Source organism: Patagioenas fasciata (genome assembly GCF_037038585.1).
Source record: "Patagioenas fasciata isolate bPatFas1 chromosome 11 unlocalized genomic scaffold, bPatFas1.hap1 SUPER_11_unloc_1, whole genome shotgun sequence".
NCBI classification, from domain to species: domain Eukaryota; kingdom Metazoa; phylum Chordata; class Aves; order Columbiformes; family Columbidae; genus Patagioenas; species Patagioenas fasciata.
In genome coordinates this window covers 1,906,769-1,932,123 of record NW_027288506.1, presented here as the reverse complement: position 1 = coordinate 1,932,123, position 25,355 = coordinate 1,906,769, and positions in this window count along the sequence as shown.

Below are 25,355 nucleotides of genomic sequence, written 5' to 3'. Positions count from 1 at the left end.
CCATTGTTACAGGGTGGGACCCCCCTTGTCCCCAGGGCCCATTGTGACATCCTGGTGACTCCCTTTGTCCCCAGGGCCCATTGTGGCACCATGGGGACCCTCTTTGTCACTGGGGCCCATTGTGACATCCCAGGACCCCACTTTGTCTTAGAAGGTCACTGATCGGACTACTGGTCCATCCTGACTCTGCTTTCTCAATAAACATTGAAGAACACCTGGGGTTTGTTTGCTCCAAGGGAAAACTTCCCTGCCACGGTTCCTGGTTCCCGGTCCTGTTTCCCGGTCCGGTTTGGCTTCGCTATCAGAACAGCTGCTGCCTCCACAGCCGCGCTCAAAGTCCCCGTTGTGACACCGGGATGGCGGGAGAAGGGGGGAGGCGGGGGCGGCAGCGGCGGCGATGGGGGGGGGGCAGTCGGGGCTGGGCGGACAAGCGGCGGCTGCTGCGGCTCCTCAGGCAGCGACAGCAGCAGCGATCGGGGGGACGTGGGGGGGCGGACAAGCGGCGGCTGCTGCGGCTCCTCAGGCAGCGACAGCAGCAGCGATCGGGGGGACGTGGGGGGCGGACAAGAGGCGGCTCCTGCGGCTCCTCAGGCAGCGACAGCAGCAGCGATCGGGGGGACGTGGGGGGCGGACAAGCGGCGGCTTGTAGGGTTTAGGGGTGCAGAGTTTGGTAGGGCCGAATTTGGGGGTGCAGGATTTGGGGTGCAAAAAAAACCCTACAACTGAAACCTTGCACCCCCTAATCCTGCCCTCCCTACCTTCCTGAACCCCGAAACCTGCACCCCAAACCCTGCATTCCCAAATCTTTCCGTCCTATACCCTACACCCCTAAACCTGCCCCCAAACCCTGCACCCCAAAGAATTCCCTCCCAAACCTTGCACCTCCAAATCCTGCACCTCAAAGGCCTGGAAACCCAAGCCCTTCAACCCCATCCCTGCAACACCAAATCCTGTACCCCAAACCAGCACCCCAGAATCCTGCACCCCAAATCCTGCCTACCAAACCTTTCACTGCAAACCCCTGCACCCCAAGATTGTGCTGCCCTAAACACTGAACCCCCAAATCCTGCAGCCCCAGATCCTTGCCTCCCAAAACTCTGCACCCCCAAATCCTGCACCCCAAATCTCTCACCCCCAAATCCTTCCCCCACCACCCTACACCCTCAGATCCTTCACCCCCATCCCCTGCACCCCAAAACTCCACACCTCCAAATCCTGAACCCTGAAACCCTGCACCCCCAAATCCTGTGCCCCAGTCCTGTGCACCCCACACTCTGCACCCCAAACGCTGCACTCTTAGACCTGACTTCTAAACCCTGCACCCCCAAACAGTGCACCCCCAAATCCTGAAGGCCCAGGTCCTGAACACCCAAAATCTGCACCCCCAATTCTGCCTCCACAAGACCTTCACCCCCAGTCCCTGCTCCACAAATCCTACACCCCAAACCCTGCACCCCCAACCTCCTGTACCCCAAATCCTGCCCCCACAAGTTGCACCCTAAAATCCTGCACCCCAAATCCTGTCCTACCCAACCCTTCAGCCCAAACCCTTTCACCCCAAGATCCTCCTGCCCTAAACCCTGCACCCCCACATCATCCCTCCCAGCCCTGCCCCCCAAACCCTGTCCCCTAAAGCCTGATCCCGAAACCCTGCTCCCCAAAACCCTGCTACCCCAAACCTTGTACCCCTAGATCCTTCCCCCACACCCTGCAATCCCAAACCCTGCACCCCCAATTCTGTCTCCCCAAACCCTTCACCCTCAAACCCCACACCACGGAACCCTGCACCCTGAAACCCCGTGCTCCACAAGTTGCACCCTAAAAGCCCGAAGCCCCAAAACCTGTACCCCCAGATCCTTCCCTCCCAAACCCGGCACCCTGAAATCCCTCACCCCAAAGCCCTGCACCCCCAAATCCTGCCCTACCGAACCTTGCACTACAAACCCCTACACCCCAAAATCCTGCACGCTTAAACCCTGCAGCCCCACATCCCACCTAACCCTGCCCCCCAAATCCTTCCCCCTGACCCTGCACCCTGAAACCCTTCACCCCCAGATCATACACCCCCAAACCCTGCCCCTCGAAAGCATTCACCCCCTAACACTGCACCCCCAAATCCTGGAACCCCAAACCTTGATTTCCCAAACCCTGCACCCCAAAACCCTGCACTTCCAAACCTTGCACCCCCTGATCCTGCACCCCAAAACCCAGCACCCCAGACCCCTGCACACCTAAATTCTGCACCCCCAGGTCCTAAACATGTGAACCCTGCACCCACAAACCCTGCGCCCCGAATTCCTCCATCCCCACGTCATGAACCCCCAAACTCTGCTCCCCAAAATCCTGCACCCCCAAACCCTGCCCTTCTAGATCCTGCTCCCCAATACCCTGCACCCTCAGGTTCTGAACCCGCAAATCCTGCCCCCCCAACCCCTGCCCTACCAAACCCTTCAGCCCAAACCCTGCCCCCCCAGATCCTTCTCTCCCAAATCCTGCACCCCCCATTGTGCTGTCCAAACTGTGCCCCCCGAGGTCCTGACCCTTCCAAACCTGCACCCCCAAATTCTGCCTCCCCAAGCCTGCACCCCCAAACCCTGTACTCCAAAATCCTGCACTCCCAAGCCCGGATCCCCCGAAATCCTGCCCACCCAGACCCTGCACCCCGAAATTCTGCCCCACACAAACTTATCCCCCCAGCCCTGATTGCCCTAATCCTGCACCCCAGATCCTTGCCCCCAAACCCTTCACCCCCAAACCTGGCATCCCAAACCCTGCACCCCAAATATCTCACCCCCAGATCCTTCCCCACTGCCTTTCACCCCCAGATCCTGACCCCCAAACCCCGCACCCCCAAATCCTTCACCCCCAAACCAATGCAACCCACACTGCGCAACGTTAAATTTCCCCCCAAACCCCTGCACCCCAAACCCCTGATCTCCCAAACTCTGCACCCCAGAACCCCGCACCCCCACATTCTGCCAACAAACCCCTGCCCCCCAGGCTCTGCAGCCCTAAATCGTGCACCTCCTCATCCAGCCCCCCAAACAATGCACCCCCAGATCCTTCCTCAACACCCTGCACCCCAAATTCCCCACCCAAACCCCTGCACCCCCAAGTCCTGTACCCCAAAGCCCTGCACCAAAAATTCTGCCCCCCAACTCTGCACTCCCAAATCCTGCACCCCCACATCCTGCACCCTGAAACCCTGTCCCCCCCAGTCCTCCACCCCCAAAACCAATGCACCACCAAACCCTGCACCCCAAATCCCTGCAACCCCAAATCCCAACTAACCCTGCACCCCAAAATCCTCCACTCCAAAACCCTGCACCTCCAGATCTTTCCCTCAAACCCTGAACACCTGAACCCTGCACCTCAAAACCCTGCACCCCAAATCCTGACCCCCAGATAATGTCCCCAAAACCCCTACATCTCCGATTCTTCCCCCTAAGCTCTGCACCCTTAAAACGTGCACCCCTAAATTCTGCACCCCCAAATCCTTCCTCCCAAGCCATGAACCCCCCAAACCTGTGATACCAAACCCTGCAACCCTGAACCCTGCGCCCCCAAACCCTGCACATCCCATAATCCTGTACCCCCAGATACTGCTCCCCAAAACCCTGCACCCCCAAACTGTATACCCGAAATGCTGCCATCCCCAAACTCGCACCCCAAACCCTGCACCCTAAAATCAAGTCCTCCCCCAACTTGCACTCAAAACGCTGCCCCCTAAGCTTTGCACCCCCAAATGCTGACCCCCAAACCCCGTGCCCCCAAATCCCACCACCCTAAATCCTTCCCCCTAATCAATGCACTTCCAAACCTTGCACCCCCAAATCCTCAACCCCATGTCCTGAACCCCAAAACCCTGCACCCCCAATTCTGCCTCCCCAAACCCGGTACCCACGGGTTCTGCACCCCAAACTCTGCACCCACAGGTTCTGAACCCCAAACTCCTGCTCCCCCAAGCCCTGCCCCCCAAACTCTGCACCCTCAATTCCCGGACTACCAAACCCTGCACCCCCAGATCCCTCACCCAGACCTGCACCCCAAATCTGGCCTCACCCAGCCCTGTGCCCCAAAACCCAAGATCCTGCTCGCCTACATCTTGAACACCCAAACCTTGCACCATCAGATTTTGCACCCTCAAATCCTGCACCCCAAAAGTATTCATGCCCAAATCCTGCACCCCCAGATCCTGCACCCCAAAACCTTCACTACAAACCCTGCACCCTCCACCACCTTAGCACTGCACGCCCAAACCCTGCACCCCCAAATCCTGCACCCCAAATCCTGCTCCTTCAAACCCTTTGCCCCCAAATTTTACCCCCCTAGACCTGCACCCCCAAGCCTTTCTCCCTAAAACCCTACACCCCCGAATTCTGCACCCTAAACCCTGCACCGCCACATCCTTCCTGCAAGACTCTGCACCCCAAAATCGAGCACCCCAGATCCCGCACTTCACTGCATCCCTGAACCCCGAACCCTAAATCCTGCACCCAGATCCTGCAGCCCAAAGCGAGCACCCTAAAATCAAGTCCCCCCAAACCTGCACTGAAAATGCTGAACCCCAAATCCTGCCCCCCAGATCCTGCACCCTCAGATCCTCCTGCCAAAAACCCTGCACCCCAAACCCTGAACTCCCAAACTCTGCACCCAGAGCCCTGCACCCTCAAATCCTGCACCCCTATCCCTGAACACACGACCCCTGCACCCCCAACCTCACCCGAAAATCCTGCACCCCCAAATCCTGCTCTACCAAACCCTTCAGTGCAAACCCCTGCACCCCAAGATTGTGCTGCCCTAAACACTGAACCCCCAAATCCTGCAGCCCCAGATCCTTGCCTCCCAAAACTCTGCACCCCCAAATCCTGCACCCCAAATCTCTCACCCCCAAATCCTTCCCCCACCACCCTGCAGCCTCAAATCCTTCACCCCCATCCCCTGCACCCCAAAACTCCACACCTCCAAATCCTGAACCCTGAAACCCCGCACCCCCAAATCCTGTGCCCCAGTCCTGTGCACCCCACACTCTGCAACCTTAAATTTCCCCCCAAATCCCTGCACCCCAAACTCTGCACTCTTAGACCTGACTTCTAAACCCTGCACCCCCAAACGGTGCACCCCCAAATCCTGAAGCCCCAGATCCTTCCCTCCCATACCCTGGAGCCCCAAATCCTGAACCCCACAAATCCTGCACCCCTAATCCTCCACGCCCTTAACACTGCACCCCCAAAACCTGAACCACCAAATCCTTCACCCCCAAAACCTCCCTCCTCCAAACCCTGCACTTCAAAATGCTGCACCCCCAAATCCTTCTCCCCAACACCCTGCACCCCCAGATCCTGACCCCAAAACCCTGCACCCCAAATCCTGTACCCCAAAGCCCTGCACTCTCAAATCATACATGCCCAGAACGTGCACCCTAAACTCTGCACCCCAAAATCCTAAACCCCTTAACCCTGCACCCCAGATCCTTCCCTCCCATAACTGGCACCCTGAAATCCCTCACCCCAAATCCCTGCACGCTCAAATCCTCCAGCCCACAAGTCCTGCACCCCCAGGTCCTGAACACCTGAACCCTGCAGACCCAAATGCTGCACCCAGAACTCTTGGTGCCCAAATCCCTGCACCCAAAAGTCTGTCTCCCGAACCTTCACACCAAAGCCCTGCACCCCAATATCCAAAAGCATCCTCTTGTGACTGGCCCAGATGCTCCGTGCATCCTTGGCATAGAGCACCATCATCATCCAACCACCATCATCATCCAAACACCACCATCATCATCCAACCACCACCATCATCATCCAACCACCATCATCATCCAACCACCACCATCATCATCCAACCACCATCATCATCCAACCACCATCATCATCCAACCACCACCATCATCATCCAACCACCACCATCATCATCCAACCACCATCATCATGCAACCACCATCATCATCCAACCACCATCATCATCATCCAACCAACCAATCCTGAACCCAACCAGTGACCCCATCACCCAATCAGTGACTCCACAACCCAACCAATGACTCCATCGTTCAACCAATGACCCCATCACGCAATCAGTGACCCCATGACCCAACCAATGACCCCATCATTCAACCCCATTATTCAACTAATGACCCCATCACCCAACCAGTGACTCCATGACCCAACCAATGACCCCAGGGACCACAGTGCTACCATCTGCCATGGGCTGATCCAGACCACGCTGGAGCAAGGTGAAGCTCCAGAACACTTGCAATACATTGATGACATCATCGTATGGGGCGACACAGCGAAAGAAGTCTTCAAAAAAGGTGAGAGAATAATTCCTGTTCTTTTGGATGCTGGTTTTGCCATAAAACGGAGCAAGGTCAAGGGACCTGCACGAGAGATCCAGTTTTTAGGAATAAAATGGCAAGATGGCCGTCGTCAGATCCCAGTGGATGTGATCAACAAAACTACAGCAATGTCTCCACCTACTAATAAAAAGGAGACACAGACTTTCTTGGGCGTTGTAGGTTTTTGGAGAATGCACATTCCTGACCACAGCCACATTGTGAGCCCTCTCTATCGAGTGACTCGTAAAAAGAACCAATTTGAGTGGGGCCCTGAACGCCAAGCCTTTGAACAAATGAAGCGTGAGATAACTCATGCGGTGGCCCTGGGACCAGTCCGAACTGGACCAGATGTTAAAAATGTGCTCTACACCGCAGCCGGAGATAATGGACTTACCTGGAGCCTCTGGCACAAAGCACCAGGAGAAACCCGAGGTCGACCCTTAGGTTTTTGGAGTCGAGGATACAAAGGATATGAGGCCAACTGTACTCCAACTGAAAAGGAGATACTGGCAGCATATGAAGGAGTTGGAGCTGCTTCAGAAGTGATCGGCACTGAAGCACAGCTCCTCCTGCACCTCGACTGCCGGTGCTGAGCTGGGTGTGCAAAGGGACGGTTCCCTCTCCACATCATGGCACCGAAGTTACATGGAGTAAATGGATTGCACTGATCACGCAATGAGCTTGAATTGGGAGTCCCAACCGTCCAGGGATCTTGGAAGTGATTACAGACTGGCCAGAAAGCAAAGACTTTGGGATGTCTCCAGATGAGGAGGAAGTAAAACGTGCTGAAGAAGCACCACCATATAATCCGCTTTCAGAGACTGATAAGCAGTGTGCACTGTTCACAGGTGGATCCTGTCGTCTGTAGGAAAACATCGAAGGTGAAAGCTGCTGTGTGGAGTCCCACACGACAAGTTACAGAAGCCACTGAAGGACAAGGTGAATCCAGTCAGTTTGCAGCAGTGAAAGCCATCCAGCTGGCTTTGGACATTGCTGAACGAGAGAAGTGGCCAATGCTTTGTCTCTATACTGACTCATGGATGGGAGCAAATGCCTTGTGGGGGTGGCTACGGCAATGGAAGAAAAGCAACTGGCAGCGCAGAGGTGAAACCATTGGGAACCACGCTGTGGCAAGACATTGCTGCTCGGCTGGAGAGCCTGCCTGGGGAAGTTGGTCATGTAGATGCTCATGTGCCTAAAAGTCGAGCCACCGAGGAACATCGAAACAACCAACAAGCAGATCAAGCTGCTAAGGTTAAAGTAGCTGAGGTGGACTTGGACTGGCAACATAAAGGTGAACTTTTCCTAGCTCGGTGGGCCCATGGTGCTTCAGGGCATCAAGGTAGAGATGCAACATGAAAATGGGCTCGTGATCGAGGGGTGGATTTAACTATGGACACTGTTTCACAGGTTATTCATGAATGTGAAACTTGCGCCGAAATCAAACAAGCAAAACGGTTAAAGCCTGTATGGTATGGGGGGCGATGGTTAAAGTGTAAGTATGGAGAAGCTTGGCAGATTGATTATATTACACTTCCACAAACACGTCAAGGTAAGCGTTATGTACTTACAATGGTGGAAGCAACCACCGGATGGTTGGAAACATCTGCCGTACCTCCTGCTACAGCCCGAAATACCATCTTGGGCCTTGAGAAGCAAGTCCTTTGGTGGCCGGGTACGCCAGAAAGAATTGAATCAGACAATGGTACTCATTTCAAGAACAGTATTATAGACAATTGGGCCAAAGAACATGGTATTGAGTGGGTGTATCATATTCCATATCATGCACCAGCCTCTGGGAAAACTGAAAGGTGCAATGGTTTGTTAAAAACTACACTAAAGGCACTGGGTGGTGGAGCCTTTAAAAACTGGGATTCACATTTAGCAAAAGCCACTTGGTTGGTCAACACCAGGGGATCAACCAATCGAGCCGGGCCTGCCCAATCAGAAATTCTATGGACTGTAGAAGGAGATAAAGTCCCTGTAGTACACATGAAAAATATGTTAGGAAAGGCAGTCTGGGTTCCTCCTGCATCGGGCACAGGCAAACCTATTCGTGGGATTGTTTTTGCCCAGGGACCTGGCAGCACCTGGTGGGTGATGCTTAAGGATGGAGAAGTTCGGTGTGCACCTCAAGGGGATTGGATTTTAGGTGAAAATATGCAATGCTGAACTGTACGATGTGAATTGCCGCATGAACAATGTTTAATAAGTGTCTTTCAGATCAAGACAATGGTGATGAAACCAGCGCTGGCTTCTTCGAGTGGCGCCCGACACCTTCTTGGAAGTTGGTGTCCTTAACCCACCAACAGGGGTCATGAGATGCACTTGGACCATTTTCCCTGCCCTGGGAGACTGTGGTGACAAAATGAACTTAATGAACTTTTCAAAGGATGGTCCACTGATTAATTACTCCTGTGTATATATGTACATATGTATATATATATAGTAGTAGTGATTAATTAGATTGTATTGATAGATTGTATTGATAAGGTTTAAGTATTCAGTGAATGTCATATGATAAGGGGTGGAATGTCCTGGTTTTGTTAAAAACAAGTTTCTCTTTTAGTGAATTTGCCTGTCAGCCAAAGCCTTCATGTCAGCTGCATTTTCCTGGAGAACCCAACACATGTTTTGGTTAAACCCAGCAAGGGAATGCAAACTTATTGACAAGCACAGATGGACATCTCGCGAGAGGGGCAACGAGAAAACTGATGTCCGAGAGACTGACCAACGGTGAATAACATTCCATTCACGTGAATACTTCATATAAAAGTGGGAGATCACGAGGATCTCGCCCCTTTTCCCTTTCTCCCTTTTTTCCTCATGGCCGACATCAGGAGAGGACCTTGCTGGTCGTCCCTGCGAACGGAGGCCAGTGAGAGACTGAATCCAGCTCCGGTTGGCTGCAGAGTCTGATCCAGGACTTTGGGTGCTGGCTCTGCCGTTGCTCAGACTTACAAGATGGGTTTTGTATAATTGTATCATTTTCTCTGTTCTCATCAGTAGCATCAGTAAAACATCTTGAACTTTTCCAGCTCTCTTCACTCTGTGCTTCTTCCCCTCCCGATCGCCTGTGCTGAGTGGGAAGGGGGGAGAGGGAGGGGCAAAAGGGGGAATTGGGGGGGGGAGAGGAGGTTGACAACACATCTGCCAGGGTTTGATTGTCACCCCGCAATCCTAACCCTCGACAGGGACAAAGGGGGTCCTGGGATGTCACAATGGGCCCTGGGGACAAAGGGCGGTCGCCAGGATATCACAATGGGCTCTGGTGACAATGGGGTCCCCAGGATGTCACAATGGGCCCTGGGGACAAGTTGGGGTCCCCTGAATTTCACAATGGGCCCTGGGGACAAAGAGGGCTCCCCAGCATATCACAATGGGCCCTGGGGACAATGGGGGGTCCTGGGACGTCACAATGGGCCCTGGGGACAAGGGGGGGTCCCCAGGATGTCACAATGGGCCCTGGGGACAAAGAGCGTCCCCAGCATGTCACAATGGGCCCTGGGGACAAAGGGGGTCCCCACGGTATCAGAATGGGCCCTGGGGACAAAGGGGGGTCCCCTGAATGTCACAATGGGCCCTGGGGACAATGGGGGGTCCTGGGATGTCTCAATGAGCCCTGCGGACAAGGGTGGTACCCACGGTGTCACAATGGGCCCTGGGCACAACGGGGGGTCCCCATAGTGTCACAATGGGTCCTGGGGACAATGGGGGGTCCTGGGACGTCACAATGGGCCCTGGGGACAAGGGGGGGTCCCCAGGATGTCACAATGGGCCCTGGGGAAAAAGAGGGGTCCCCTGAATGTCACAATGGGCCCTGGGGACAAGGGGGTGCAGAGGATGTCACAATGGGCCCTGGGGACAATAGGGGTCCTGGGATGTCACAATGGGCCCTGGGAACAATGGGAGTCCCCAGGGTGTCACAATGGGCCTTGGGAACAAGGGGGTCCCCCAGATATCACAATGGGCCCTGGGGACAATGTAAGGTCCTGGGCTGTCACAATGAACCCTGAGGACAAGGGGGGTCCCCAGGATGTCACAATGAAGTCTTGGGACAAAGGGGGTCCCCAGGATGTCACAATGGGCCCTGGGGACAAAGCGGGGGTCCTGGAATCTCACAATGGGCCCCAGTGACAAAGGGGGTCCCTATGGTGCCACAATGGGCCCTGGGGACAAAGGGGGTCCCCTGGATGTCACAATGGGCTCTGGGGACAAGGAGGGTCCCCAGGATGTCACAATGGGCCCTGGGGACAAAGGGGGTCCCCACGGTATCAGAATGGGCCCTGGGGACAAGGGGGGTCCCCTGAATGTCACAATGGGCCCTGGGGACAATGGGGGGTCCTGGGATGTCACAATGAGCCCTGCAGACAAGGGTGGTACCCACAGTGTCACAATGGGCCCTGGGCACAAGGGGGGGTCCCCATAGTGTCACAATGGACCCTGGGGACAAGGGGGTGCCGAGGATGTCACAATGGGCCCTGGGGACAATGGGGGGTCCTGGGACCGCACAATGGGCCCTGAGGACAATGGTCGGTCCCCTGAATGTCAAAATGGGCCCTGGGGACAAAGGGGGGTCCGCAGGATGTGACCATGGGCACATCGGGACAAAGGGGGGGTCCCCAGGATGTCACAATGGGCCCCGGGGACAATGTGGGGTCCTGGGATTTCACAATGGGCCCCAGTGACAAAGGGGGTCCCCTGAATGTCACAATGGGTCCTGGGGACAATGGGGGGTCCTGGGACGTCACAATGGGCCCTGGGGACAAGGGGGGGTCCCCAGGATGTCACAATGGGCCCTGGGGACAAAGAGGGGTCCCCTGAATGTCACAATGGGCCCTGGGGACAGGGGGGTGCAGTGGATGTCACAATGGGCCCTGGGGACAATGGGGGGCATCCAGGATGTCAGAATGAGTCCTGAGGACAAGGGGGGGTCCCCATGGTGTCACAATGGGTCCCCAGTGACAAGGAGGGGTCCCCATGGTGTCACAATAGGCCCTGGGGACAAAGTGGGGTCCAAGAATGTCACAATGGGCCCTGGGGACAAAAGGGGTTGCCATGGTGCCACAATGGGCCCTGGGGTCAAAGGGGGTCCCCATGGTGCTACAATGGGCCCTGGGGACAAAGGGGGGTCCTGGGATGTCACAATGAGCCCTGGGGACAAAGGGGGTGTCCCCATGGTGCCACAATGGACCCTGGGGACAAGGGGGGGTCCTGGGATGTCACAATGAGCCCTGGGGACAAGGAGGGATCCCCAGGATGTCACAATGGGCCCTGGGGACAATGGGGGGTCCTGGGACGTCACAATGGGTCCTGGGGACAAGGGGGGGTCCCCAGGATGTCAGAATGGGCCCTGGGGACAAAGAGGGGTCCCCTGAATGTCACAATGGGCCCTGGGGACAAGGGGGTGCAGAGGATGTCACGATGGGCCCTGGAGACAATGGGGGGTCCTGGGACATCACAATGGGCCCTGGGGACAAGGAGGGATCCCCAGGATGTCACAATGGGCCCTGGGGACAATGGGGGGTCCTGGGACGTCACAATGGGCCCTGGGGACAAGGGGGGGTCCCCAGGATGTCACAATGGGCCCTGGGGACAAGGGAGTGCCGAGGATGTCACAATGGGCCCTGGGGACAATGGGGGGTCCTGGGATGTCACAATGGGCCCTGGGGACAAGGTGGGGTCCCCAGGATGTCACAATGGGCCCTGGGGACAAGGGCGTGCCGAGGATGTCACAATGGGCGCTGGGGACAATGGGGGGTCCTGGGATGTCACAAAGGGCCCTGGGGACAAGGTGGGGTCCCCAGGATGTCACAATGGGCCCTGGGGACAAGGGGGGTCCCCACGGTGTCACAATGGGCCCTGGGGACAATGGGGGGTCCTGGGATGTCACAATGAGCCCTGCAGACAAGGGTGGTACCCACAGTGTCACAATGGGCCCTGGGCACAAGGGGGGGTCCCCATAGTGTCACAATGGACCCTGGGGACAAGGGGGTGCCGAGGATGTCACAATGGGCCCTGGGGACAATGGGGGGTCCTGGGACCTCACAATGGGCCCTGAGGACAATGGTGGGTCCCCTGAATGTCAAAATGGGCCCTGGGGACAAAGGGGGGTCCGCAGGATGTCACAATGGGCACTGGGGATAAAGGGGGGGTCCCCATGGTGTCACAATGGGCCCAAGTGACAAGGAGGGTCCCCACGGTGCCACGATGGGTCCTGGGGACAAGGGCGTCCCCCAGATGTCACAATGGGCCCTGGGGACAATGGGAGGCCCCAAGGTGTTCAGAACGAGCCCTAGGGACAAAGTGGAATCCTGGAATGTCACAATGGCCCCCAGTGACAAAGGGGTTCCCCATGGTGCCACAATGGGCCCTGGGGACAAAAGGGGTCCCCAGGATTTCACAATAGCACTGGGGACAAAGGGGGGTCGTGGGATGTCACAATGGGCCCTGGGGACAAGGGAGATCCCCATGGTGTCACAATAAGCCCTGGGGACAAAGGGTGGTCCTGGGACATTTCAATGGGCCCTGGGGACAAAGGGGGGTCCCCATGGTGTCACAATGGGCCCTGGGGACAAGGGGGTCCCCCAGATATCGCAATGGGCCCTGGGGACAAAGTAAGGTCCTGGGCTGTCACAATGGACCCTGAGGACAAGGGGGGTCCCCCAGATGTCACAATGGGCCCTGGGGACCAGGGGGGGTCCTGGGATGTCACAATGGGCCCCAGTGACAAAGAGGGTCCTCATGGTGCCACAATGGGCCCCAGTGACAAAGGGGGTCCCCTGGATGTCACAATGGGCTCTGGGGACAATGGGGGGTCCTGGGACGTCACAATGGGCCCTGGGGACAAGGAGGGCACCCCAGGATGTCACACAGGGCCCTGGGGACAATGGCGGGTCCTGGGACGTCACAGTGGGCCCTGGGAACAAGGGGGGGTCCCCAGGATGTCACAATGGGCCCTGGGGACAAAGAGGGGTCCCCTGAATGTCACAATGGGCCCTGGGGACAAGGGGGTGCCGAGGCTGTCACAATGGGCCCTGGGGAAAATGGGGGTCCTGGCACGTCACGATGGGCCCTGGGGACAAGGAGGGATTCCCAGGATGTCACAATGGGCCCTGGGGACAAGGGGGTGTCCCCAGGATGTCACAATGGGCCCTGCGGACAAGGGTGGTACCCACGATGTCACAATGGTCACTGGGACAAGGGGGGGTCCCTATAGTGTCACAATGGGTCCTGGGGACAAGTGGGGTCCCCTGAAAGTCACAATGGGCCCTGGGGACAAGGAGGGTCCCCAGGATGTCACAATGGGCCCTGGGGACAAAGGGGGTCCCCACGGTATCAGAATGGGCCCTGGGGACAAGGGGGGTCCCCTGAATGTCACAATGGGCCCTGGGGACAATGGGGGGTCCTGGGATGTCACAATGAGCCCTGCAGACAAGGGTGGTACCCACAGTGTCACAATGGGCCCTGGGCACAAGGGGGGGTCCCCATAGTGTCACAATGGACCCTGGGGACAAGGGGGTGCCGAGGATGTCACAATGGGCCCTGGGGACAATGGGGGGTCCTGGGACCGCACAATGGGCCCTGAGGACAATGGTGGGTCCCCTGAATGTCAAAATGGGCCCTGGGGACAAAGGGGGGTCCGCAGGATGTGACCATGGGCACATCGGGACAAAGGGGGGGTCCCCAGGATGTCACAATGGGCCCCGGGGACAATGTGGGGTCCTGGGATTTCACAATGGGCCCCAGTGACAAAGGGGGTCCCCTGAATGTCACAATGGGTCCTGGGGACAATGGGGGGTCCTGGGACGTCACAATGGGCCCTGGGGACAAGGGGGGGTCCCCAGGATGTCACAATGGGCCCTGGGGACAAAGAGGGGTCCCCTGAATGTCACAATGGGCCCTGGGGACAGGGGGGTGCAGTGGATGTCACAATGGGCCCTGGGGACAATGGGGGGCATCCAGGATGTCAGAATGAGTCCTGAGGACAAGGGGGGGTCCCCATGGTGTCACAATGGGTCCCCAGTGACAAGGAGGGGTCCCCATGGTGTCACAATAGGCCCTGGGGACAAAGTGGGGTCCAAGAATGTCACAATGGGCCCTGGGGACAAAAGGGGTTGCCATGGTGCCACAATGGGCCCTGGGGTCAAAGGGGGTCCCCATGGTGCTACAATGGGCCCTGGGGACAAAGGGGGGTCCTGGGATGTCACAATGAGCCCTGGGGACAAAGGGGGTGTCCCCATGGTGCCACAATGGACCCTGGGGACAAGGGGGGGTCCTGGGATGTCACAATGAGCCCTGGGGACAAGGAGGGATCCCCAGGATGTCACAATGGGCCCTGGGGACAATGGGGGGTCCTGGGACGTCACAATGGGTCCTGGGGACAAGGGGGGGTCCCCAGGATGTCAGAATGGGCCCTGGGGACAAAGAGGGGTCCCCTGAATGTCACAATGGGCCCTGGGGACAAGGGGGTGCAGAGGATGTCACGATGGGCCCTGGAGACAATGGGGGGTCCTGGGACATCACAATGGGCCCTGGGGACAAGGAGGGATCCCCAGGATGTCACAATGGGCCCTGGGGACAATGGGGGGTCCTGGGACGTCACAATGGGCCCTGGGGACAAGGGGGGGTCCCCAGGATGTCACAATGGGCCCTGGGGACAAGGGAGTGCCGAGGATGTCACAATGGGCCCTGGGGACAATGGGGGGTCCTGGGATGTCACAATGGGCCCTGGGGACAAGGTGGGGTCCCCAGGATGTCACAATGGGCCCTGGGGACAAGGGCGTGCCGAGGATGTCACAATGGGCGCTGGGGACAATGGGGGGTCCTGGGATGTCACAAAGGGCCCTGGGGACAAGGTGGGGTCCCCAGGATGTCACAATGGGCCCTGGGGACAAGGGGGGTCCCCACGGTGTCACAATGGGCCCTGGGGACAATGGGGGGTCCTGGGATGTCACAATGAGCCCTGCAGACAAGGGTGGTACCCACAGTGTCACAATGGGCCCTGGGCACAAGGGGGGGTCCCCATAGTGTCACAATGGACCCTGGGGACAAGGGGGTGCCGAGGATGTCACAATGGGCCCTGGGGACAATGGGGGGTCCTGGGACCTCACAATGGGCCCTGAGGACAATGGTGGGTCCCCTGAATGTCAAAATGGGCCCTGGGGACAAAGGGGGGTCCGCAGGATGTCACAATGGGCACTGGGGATAAAGGGGGGGTCCCCATGGTGTCACAATGGGCCCAAGTGACAAGGAGGGTCCCCACGGTGCCACGATGGGTCCTGGGGACAAGGGCGTCCCCCAGATGTCACAATGGGCCCTGGGGACAATGGGAGGCCCCAAGGTGTTCAGAACGAGCCCTAGGGACAAAGTGGAATCCTGGAATGTCACAATGGCCCCCAGTGACAAAGGGGTTCCCCATGGTGCCACAATGGGCCCTGGGGACAAAAGGGGTCCCCAGGATTTCACAATAGCACTGGGGACAAAGGGGGGTCGTGGGATGTCACAATGGGCCCTGGGGACAAGGGAGATCCCCATGGTGTCACAATAAGCCCTGGGGACAAAGGGTGGTCCTGGGACATTTCAATGGGCCCTGGGGACAAAGGGGGGTCCCCATGGTGTCACAATGGGCCCTGGGGACAAGGGGGTCCCCCAGATATCGCAATGGGCCCTGGGGACAAAGTAAGGTCCTGGGCTGTCACAATGGACCCTGAGGACAAGGGGGGTCCCCCAGATGTCACAATGGGCCCTGGGGACCAGGGGGGGTCCTGGGATGTCACAATGGGCCCCAGTGACAAAGAGGGTCCTCATGGTGCCACAATGGGCCCCAGTGACAAAGGGGGTCCCCTGGATGTCACAATGGGCTCTGGGGACAATGGGGGGTCCTGGGACGTCACAATGGGCCCTGGGGACAAGGAGGGCACCCCAGGATGTCACACAGGGCCCTGGGGACAATGGCGGGTCCTGGGACGTCACAGTGGGCCCTGGGAACAAGGGGGGGTCCCCAGGATGTCACAATGGGCCCTGGGGACAAAGAGGGGTCCCCTGAATGTCACAATGGGCCCTGGGGACAAGGGGGTGCCGAGGCTGTCACAATGGGCCCTGGGGAAAATGGGGGTCCTGGCACGTCACGATGGGCCCTGGGGACAAGGAGGGATTCCCAGGATGTCACAATGGGCCCTGGGGACAAGGGGGTGTCCCCAGGATGTCACAATGGGCCCTGCGGACAAGGGTGGTACCCACGATGTCACAATGGTCACTGGGACAAGGGGGGGTCCCTATAGTGTCACAATGGGTCCTGGGGACAAGTGGGGTCCCCTGAAAGTCACAATGGGCCCTGGGGACAAGGAGGGTCCCCAGGATGTCACAATGGGCCCTGGGGACAAAGGGGGTCCCCACGGTATCAGAATGGGCCCTGGGGACAAGGGGGGTCCCCTGAATGTCACAATGGGCCCTGGGGACAATGGGGGGTCCTGGGATGTCACAATGAGCCCTGCAGACAAGGGTGGTACCCACAGTGTCACAATGGGCCCTGGGCACAAGGGGGGGTCCCCATAGTGTCACAATGGACCCTGGGGACAAGGGGGTGCCGAGGATGTCACAATGGGCCCTGGGGACAATGGGGGGTCCTGGGACCGCACAATGGGCCCTGAGGACAATGGTGGGTCCCCTGAATGTCAAAATGGGCCCTGGGGACAAAGGGGGGTCCGCAGGATGTGACCATGGGCACATCGGGACAAAGGGGGGGTCCCCAGGATGTCACAATGGGCCCCGGGGACAATGTGGGGTCCTGGGATTTCACAATGGGCCCCAGTGACAAAGGGGGTCCCCTGAATGTCACAATGGGTCCTGGGGACAATGGGGGGTCCTGGGACGTCACAATGGGCCCTGGGGACAAGGGGGGGTCCCCAGGATGTCACAATGGGCCCTGGGGACAAAGAGGGGTCCCCTGAATGTCACAATGGGCCCTGGGGACAGGGGGGTGCAGTGGATGTCACAATGGGCCCTGGGGACAAAAGGGGTCCCCAGGATTTCACAATAGCACTGGGGACAAAGGGGGGTCGTGGGATGTCACAATGGGCCCTGGGGACAAGGGAGATCCCCATGGTGTCACAATAAGCCCTGGGGACAAAGGGTGGTCCTGGGACATTTCAATGGGCCCTGGGGACAAAGGGGGGTCCCCATGGTGTCACAATGGGCCCTGGGGACAAGGGGGTCCCCCAGATATCGCAATGGGCCCTGGGGACAAAGTAAGGTCCTGGGCTGTCACAATGGACCCTGAGGACAAGGGGGGTCCCCCAGATGTCACAATGGGCCCTGGGGACCAGGGGGGGTCCTGGGATGTCACAATGGGCCCCAGTGACAAAGAGGGTCCTCATGGTGCCACAATGGGCCCCAGTGACAAAGGGGGTCCCCTGGATGTCACAATGGGCTCTGGGGACAATGGGGGGTCCTGGGACGTCACAATGGGCCCTGGGGACAAGGAGGGCACCCCAGGATGTCACACAGGGCCCTGGGGACAATGGCGGGTCCTGGGACGTCACAGTGGGCCCTGGGAACAAGGGGGGGTCCCCAGGATGTCACAATGGGCCCTGGGGACAAAGAGGGGTCCCCTGAATGTCACAATGGGCCCTGGGGACAAGGGGGTGCCGAGGCTGTCACAATGGGCCCTGGGGAAAATGGGGGTCCTGGCACGTCACGATGGGCCCTGGGGACAAGGAGGGATTCCCAGGATGTCACAATGGGCCCTGGGGACAAGGGGGTGTCCCCAGGATGTCACAATGGGCCCTGCGGACACGGGTGGTACCCACGATGTCACAATGGTCACTGGGACAAGGGGGGGTCCCTATAGTGTCACAATGGGTCCTGGGGACAAGTGGGGTCCCCTGAAAGTCACAATGGGCCCTGGGGACAATGTGGGGTCCTGGGATGTCACAATGGGCCCCAGTGACAAACGGGGGCCCCTGAATGTCACAATGGGCCCTGGGGACAATGGGGGGTCCTGGGACGTCACAATGGGCCCTGGGGACAAGGAGGGATACCCAGGATGTCACAATGGGCCCTGGGGACAATGGCGGGTCCTGGGACGTCACAATGGGCCCTGGGGACAAGGGGGGGTCCCCAGGACGTCACAATGGGCCCTGGGGACAAAGAGGGGTCCCCTGAATGTCACAATGGGCCCTGGGCACAAGGGGGTGCCGAGGATGTCACAATGGGCCCTGGGGACAATGGGGGGTCCTGGGATGTCACAATGGGCCCTGAGGACAATGGTGGGTCCCCTGAATGTCACAATGGGCCCTGGGGACAAAGGGGGGTCCGCAGGATGTCACAATGGGCACTGGGGACAAAGGGGGGCGTCCCCATGGTGTCACAATGGGCCCAAGTGACAAGGAGGGTCCCCACGGTGCCAATGGGTCCTGGGGACAAGGGCGTCCCCCAGATGTCACAATGGGCCCTGAGGACAATGGGGTTGCCCAGGATGTCACAATGGGCCCTGGGGACAATGGGAGTCCCCAAGGTGTCAGAACGAACCCTGGGGACAATGGGAGTCCCCAAGGAGTCAGAACGAGCCCTGGGGACAAAGTGGAATCCTGGAATGTCACAATGGCCCCCAGTGACAAAGGGGTTCCCCATGGTGTCACAATGGGCCGTGGGGACAAAAGGGGTCCCCAGGATTTCACAATAGCACTGGGGACAAAGGGGGGTCATGGGATGTCACAATGGGCTCCAGTGACAAAGAGGGTCCTCATGGTGCCACAATGGGCCCTGGGGACAAAGGGGGTCCCCAGGATGTCACAATGGGCCCTGGGGACAATGGGGGGTCCTGGGACGTCACAATGGGCCCTGGGGACAAGGAGGGCACCCCAGGATGTCACACAGGGCCCTGGGGACAATGGCGGGTCCTGGGACGTCACAGTGGGCCCTGGGAACAAGGGGGGGTCCCCAGGATGTCACAATGGGCCCTGGGGACAAAGAGGGGTCCCCTGAATGTCACAATGGGCCCTGGGGACAAGGGGGTGCCGAGGATGTCACAATGGGCCCTGGGGAAAATGGGGGTCCTGGCACGTCACGATGGGCCCTGGGGACAAGGAGGGATTCCCAGGATGTCACAATGGGCCCTGGGGACAAGGGGGTGTCCCCAGGATGTCACAATGGGCCCTGCGGACAAGGGTGGTACCCACGGTGTCACAATGGTCACTGGGACAAGGGGGGGTCCCTATAGTGTCACAATGGGTCCTGGGGACAAGTGGGGTCCCCTGAAAGTCACAATGGGCCCTGGGGACAATGTGGGGTCCTGGGATGTCACAATGGGCCCCAGTGACAAACGGGGGCCCCTGAATGTCACAATGGGCCCTGGGGACAAAGGGGGGTCCTGGGACGTCACAATGGGCCCTGGGGACAAGGGGGGGTCCTGGGACGTCACAATGGGCCCTGGGGACAAGGGGGTGCAGAGGATGTCACAATGGGCCCTGGGGACAATGTCGGGTCCTGGGACGTCACAATGGGCCCTGGGGACAAGGGGGGGTCCCCAGGATGTCACAATGGGCCCTGGGGATAAAGAGGGGTCCCCTGAATGTCACAATGGGCCCTGGGGACAAGGGAGTGCAGTGGATGTTACAATGGGCCCTGGGGACAATGGGGGGTGTCCAGGATGTGAGAATGAGTCCTGAGGACAAGGGGGGGTCCCCATGGTGTCACAATGGGTCCCCAGTGACAAGGAGGGGTCCCCATGGTGTCACAATAGGCCCTGGGGACAAAGTGGGGTCCAAGAATGTCACAATGGGCCCTGGGGACAAAAGGGGTTGCCATGGTGCCACAATGCGCCCTGGGGTCAAAGGAGGTCCCCATGGTGCTACAATGGGCCCTGGGGACAAAAGGGGGTCCTGGCATGTCACAATGGGCCCTGGGGACAAAGGGGGTGTCCCCATGGTGCCACAACGGGCCCTGGGAGCAAGGGGGTGCCCAGGATGTCACAATGGACCCTGAGGACAAGCGGGGGTCTCCATGGTGTCACAATGGGCCCCAGTGACAAAGGGGGTCCCCTGAATGTCACAATAGGCCCTGGGGACAATGGGGGGTCCTGGGACGTCACAATGGGCCCTGGGGACAAGGAGGGATCCCCAGGATGTCAGAATGGGCCCTGGGGACAAAGAGGGGTCCCCTGAATGTCACAATGGGCCCTGGGGACAAGGGGGTGCAGAGGATGTCACAATGGGCCCTGGGGACAATGGGGGGTCCTGGGACATCACAATGGGCCCTGGGGACAAGGAGGGATCCCCAGGATGTCACAATGGGCCCTGGGGACAATGGGGGGTCCTGGGACGTCACAATGGGCCCTGGGAAGAAGGGGGGGTCCCCAGGATGTCACAATGGGCCCTGGGGACAAGGGAGTGCCGAGGATGTCACAATGGGCTCTGGGGACAATGGGGGGTCCTGGGATGTCACAATGGGCCCTGGGGACAAGGGTGGGTCCCCAGGATGTCACAATGGGCCTTGGGAACAAGGGGGTCCCCCAGATATCACAATGGGCCCTGGGGACAATGTAAGGTCCTGGGCTGTCACAATGGACCCTGAGGACAAGGGGGGTGCCTAGGATGTCACAATGAAGTCTTGGGACAAAGGGGGTCCCCAGGATGTCACAATGGGCCCTGGGGACAAAGGGGGTCCCCACGGTATCAGAATGGGCCCTGGGGACAAGGGGGGTCCCCTGAATGTCACAATGGGCCCTGGGGACAATGGGGGGTCCTGGGATGTCACAATGAGCCCTGCAGACAAGGGTGGTACCCACAGTGTCACAATGGGCCCTGGGCACAAGGGGGGGTCCCCATAGTGTCACAATGGACCCTGGGGACAAGGGGGTGCCGAGGATGTCACAATGGGCCCTGGGGACAATGGGGGGTCCTGGGACCGCACAATGGGCCCTGAGGACAATGGTGGGTCCCCTGAATGTCAAAATGGGCCCTGGGGACAAAGGGGGGTCCGCAGGATGTCACAATGGGCACTGGGGACAAAGGGGGGGTCCCCAGGATGTCACAATGGGCCCTGGGGACAATGTGGGGTCCTGGGATTTCACAATGGGCCCCAGTGACAAAGGGGGTCCCCTGAATGTCACAATGGGCCCTGGGGACAAGGGGGGGTCCCCATAGTGTCACAATGGGCCCTGGGGACAAAGAGGGGTACCCTGAATGTCACAATGGGCCCTGGGGACAAGGGCGTCCCCCAGATGTCACAATGGGCCCTGGGGACAATGGGGTTGCCCAGGATGTCACAATGGGCCCTGGGGACAATGGGAGTCCCCAAGGTGTCAGAACGAGCCCTGGGGACAAAGTGGAATCCTGGAATGTCACAATGGCCCCCAGTGACAAAGGGGTTCCCCATGGTGTCACAATGGGCCGTGGGGACAAAAGGGGTCCCCAGGATTTCACAATAGCACTGGGGACAAAGGGGGGTCATGGGATGTCACAATGGGCTCCAGTGACAAAGAGGGTCCTCATGGTGCCACAATGGGCCCTGGGGACAAAGGGGGTCCCCTGGATGTCACAATGGGCCCTGGGGACAAGGAGGGTCCCCAGCATGTCACAATGGGCCCTGGGGACAAAGGAGGTCCCCACGGTATCAGTATGGGCCCTGGGGACAAAGGGGGGTCCTGGGACGTCACAATGGGCCCTGGGGACAAGGGGGGGTCCTGGGACGTCACAATGGGCCCTGGGGACAAGGGGGTGCAGAGGATGTCACAATGGGCCCTGGGGACAATGTCGGGTCCTGGGACATCACAATGGGCCCTGGGGACAAGGGGGGGTCCCCAGGATGTCACAATGGGCCCTGGGGACAAAGAGGGGTCCCCTGAATGTCACAATGGGCCCTGGGGACAAGGGGTTGCAGTGGATGTCACAATGAACCCTGGGGACAATGGGGGGTGTCCAGGATGTGAGAATGAGTCCTGAGGACAAGGGGGGGTCCACATGGTGTCACAATGGGTCCCCAGTGACAAGGAGGGGTCCCCATGGTGTCACAATAGGCCCTGGGGACAAAGTGGGGTCCAAGAATGTCACAATGGGCCCTGGGGACAAAAGGGGTTGCCATGGTGCCACAATGGGCCCTGGGGTCAAAGGGGGTCCCCATGGTGCTACAATGGGCCCTGGGGACAAAGGGGGGTCCTGGGATGTCACAATGGGCCCTGGGGACAAAGGGGTGCAGAGGATGTCACAACGGGCCCTGGGAGTAAGGGGGTGGCCAGGATGTCACAATGGGTCCTGGGGAAAATGGGGGGTGCCCAGGATGTCACAATGGACCCTGAGGACAAGCGGGGGTCTCCATGGTGTCACAATGGGCCCCAGTGACAATGGGGGTCCCCTGAATGTCACAATAGGTCCTGGGGACAATGGGGGGTCCCCTGAAAGTCACAATGGGCCCTTGGGACAATGTGGGGTCCTGGGATCTCACAATGGGCCCCAATGACAAACGGGGGCCCCTGAATGTCACAATGGGCCCTGGGGACAATGGGGGGTCCTGGGACGTCACAATGGGCCCTGGGGACAAAGGGCGGTCCTCAGGATATCACAATGGGCCCTGGGGACAAAAGGTGGTCGCCAGGATATCACAATGGGCTTTGGTGACAATGGGGTCCCCAGGATGTCACAATGGGCCCTGGGGACAAAGAGTGTCCCCAGGATATCAGAATGGGCCCTGAGGACAAGTTGGGGTCCCCTGAATTTCACAATGGGCCCTGGGGACAAAGAGGGCTCCCCAACATATCACAATGGGCCCTGGGGACAATGGGGGGTCCTGGGACGTCACAATGGGCCCTGTGGACAAGGAGGGATCCACAGGATGTCACAATGGGCCCTGGGGACAATGGGGGGTCCTGGGACGTCACAATGGGCCCTGGGGACAAGGGGGGGTCCCCAGGATGTCACAATGGGCCCTGGGGACAAGGGGGGGTCCCCAGGATGTCACAATGGGCCCTGGGGACAAAGAGGGGTCCCCTGAATGTCACAATGGGCCCTGGGGACAAGGGGGTGCAGTGGATGTCACAATGGGCCCTGGGGACAATGGGGGGCGTCCAGGATGTGAGAATGAGTCCTGAGGACAAGGCGGGGTCCCCATGGTATCACAATGGGTCCCCAGTGACAAGGAGGGGTCCCCATAGTGTCACAATAGGCCCTGGGGACAAAGTGGGGTCCAAGAATGTCACAATGGGCCCTGGGGACAAAAGCGGTTGCCATGGTGCCACAATGGGCCCTGGGGTCAAAGGGGGTCCCCATGGTGCTACAATGGGCCCTGGGGACAAAGGGGGGTCCTGGGATGTCACAATAGGCCCCAGTGACAAAGAGGGTCCCCAGGATGTCACAATGGGCCCTGGGGACAAAGAGGGGTCCCCTGAATGTCACAATGGGCCCTGGGGACAAGGGTGGTACCCACGGGGTCACAATGGGCCCTGGGCAAAAGGGGGGGTCCCCATAGTGTCACAATGGGTCCTGGGGACAATGGGGGGACCTGGGACGTCACAATGGGCTCTGGGGACAAGGGGGGGTCCCCTGAATGTCACAATGGGCCCTGGGGACAAGGGGTTGCAGTGGATGTCACAATGGGCCCTGGGGACAATGCGGGGTGTCCAGGATGTGAGAATGAGTCCTGAGGACAAGGGGGGTCCCCATGGTGTCATAATGGGTCCCCAGTGACAAGGAGGGGTCCCCATGGTGTCACAATGGGCCCCAGTGACAAAGGGGGTCCCCTGAATGTCACAATAGGTCCTGGGGACAATGGGGGGTCCTGGGACGTCACAATGGGCCCTGGCGACAAGGAGGGATCCCCAGGATGTCACAATGGGCCCTGGGGACAAAGAGGGGTCCCCTGAATGTCACAATGGGCCCTGGGGACAAGGGGGTGCAGAGGATGTCACAATGGGCCCTGGGGACAATGGGGGGTCCTCGGACATCACAATGGGCCCTGAAGACAAGGAGGGATCCCCAGGATGTCACAATGGGCCCTGGGGACAAAGAGGAGTCCCCTGAATGTCACAATGGGCCCTGGGGACAGGGGGGTGCAGTGGATGTCACAATGGGCCCTGGGGACAATGGGGGGTGTCCAGGATGTCAGAATGACTCCTGAGGACAAGGGGGGGTCCCCATGGTGTCACAATGGGTCCCCAGTGGCAAGGAGGGGTCCCCATGGTGTCACAATAGGCCCTGGGGACAAAGTGGGGTCCAAGAATGTCACAATGGGCCCTGGGGACAAAAGGGGTTGCCATAGTACCACAATGGGCCCTGGGGTCAAAGGGGGTCCCCATGGTGCTACAATGGGCCCTGGGGACAAAGGGGGGTCCTGGGATGTCACAATGGGCCCTGGGGACAAAGGGGGTGTCCCCATGGTGCCACAACGGGCCCTGGAAGCAAGGGGGTGGCCAGGATGTCACAATGGGTCCTGGGGAAAATGGGGGGTGCCCAGGATGTCACAATGGAGCCTGAGGACAAGCGGGGGTCTCCATGGTGTCACAATGGGCCCCAGTGACAAAGGGGGTCCCCTGAATGTCACAATAGGTCCTGGGGACAATGGGGGGTCCTGGGATGTCACAATGGGCCCTGGGGACAAGGAGGGATCCCCAGGATGTCACAATGGGCCCTGGGGACAATGGGGGGACCTGGGACGTCACAATGGGCCCTGGGGACAAGGGGGGGTCCCCAGGATGTCACAATGGGCCCTGGGGACAAGGGGGGGTCCCCAGGATGTCACAATGGGCCCTGGGGACAAAGAGGGGTCCCCTGAATGTCACAATGGGCCCTGGGGACAAGGGGGTGCAGAGGATGTCACAATGGGCCCTGGGGACAATGGGGGGTCCTGGGACGTCACAATGGGCCCTGGGGACAAGGGGGGGTCCCCAGGATGTCACAATGGGCCCTGGGGACAAGGGCGTGCCGAGGATGTCACAATGGGCCCTGGGGACAATGGGGGGTCCTGGGATGTCACAATGGGCCCTGGGGACAAGGGGGGGTCCCCAGGATGTCACAATGGGCCTTGGGAA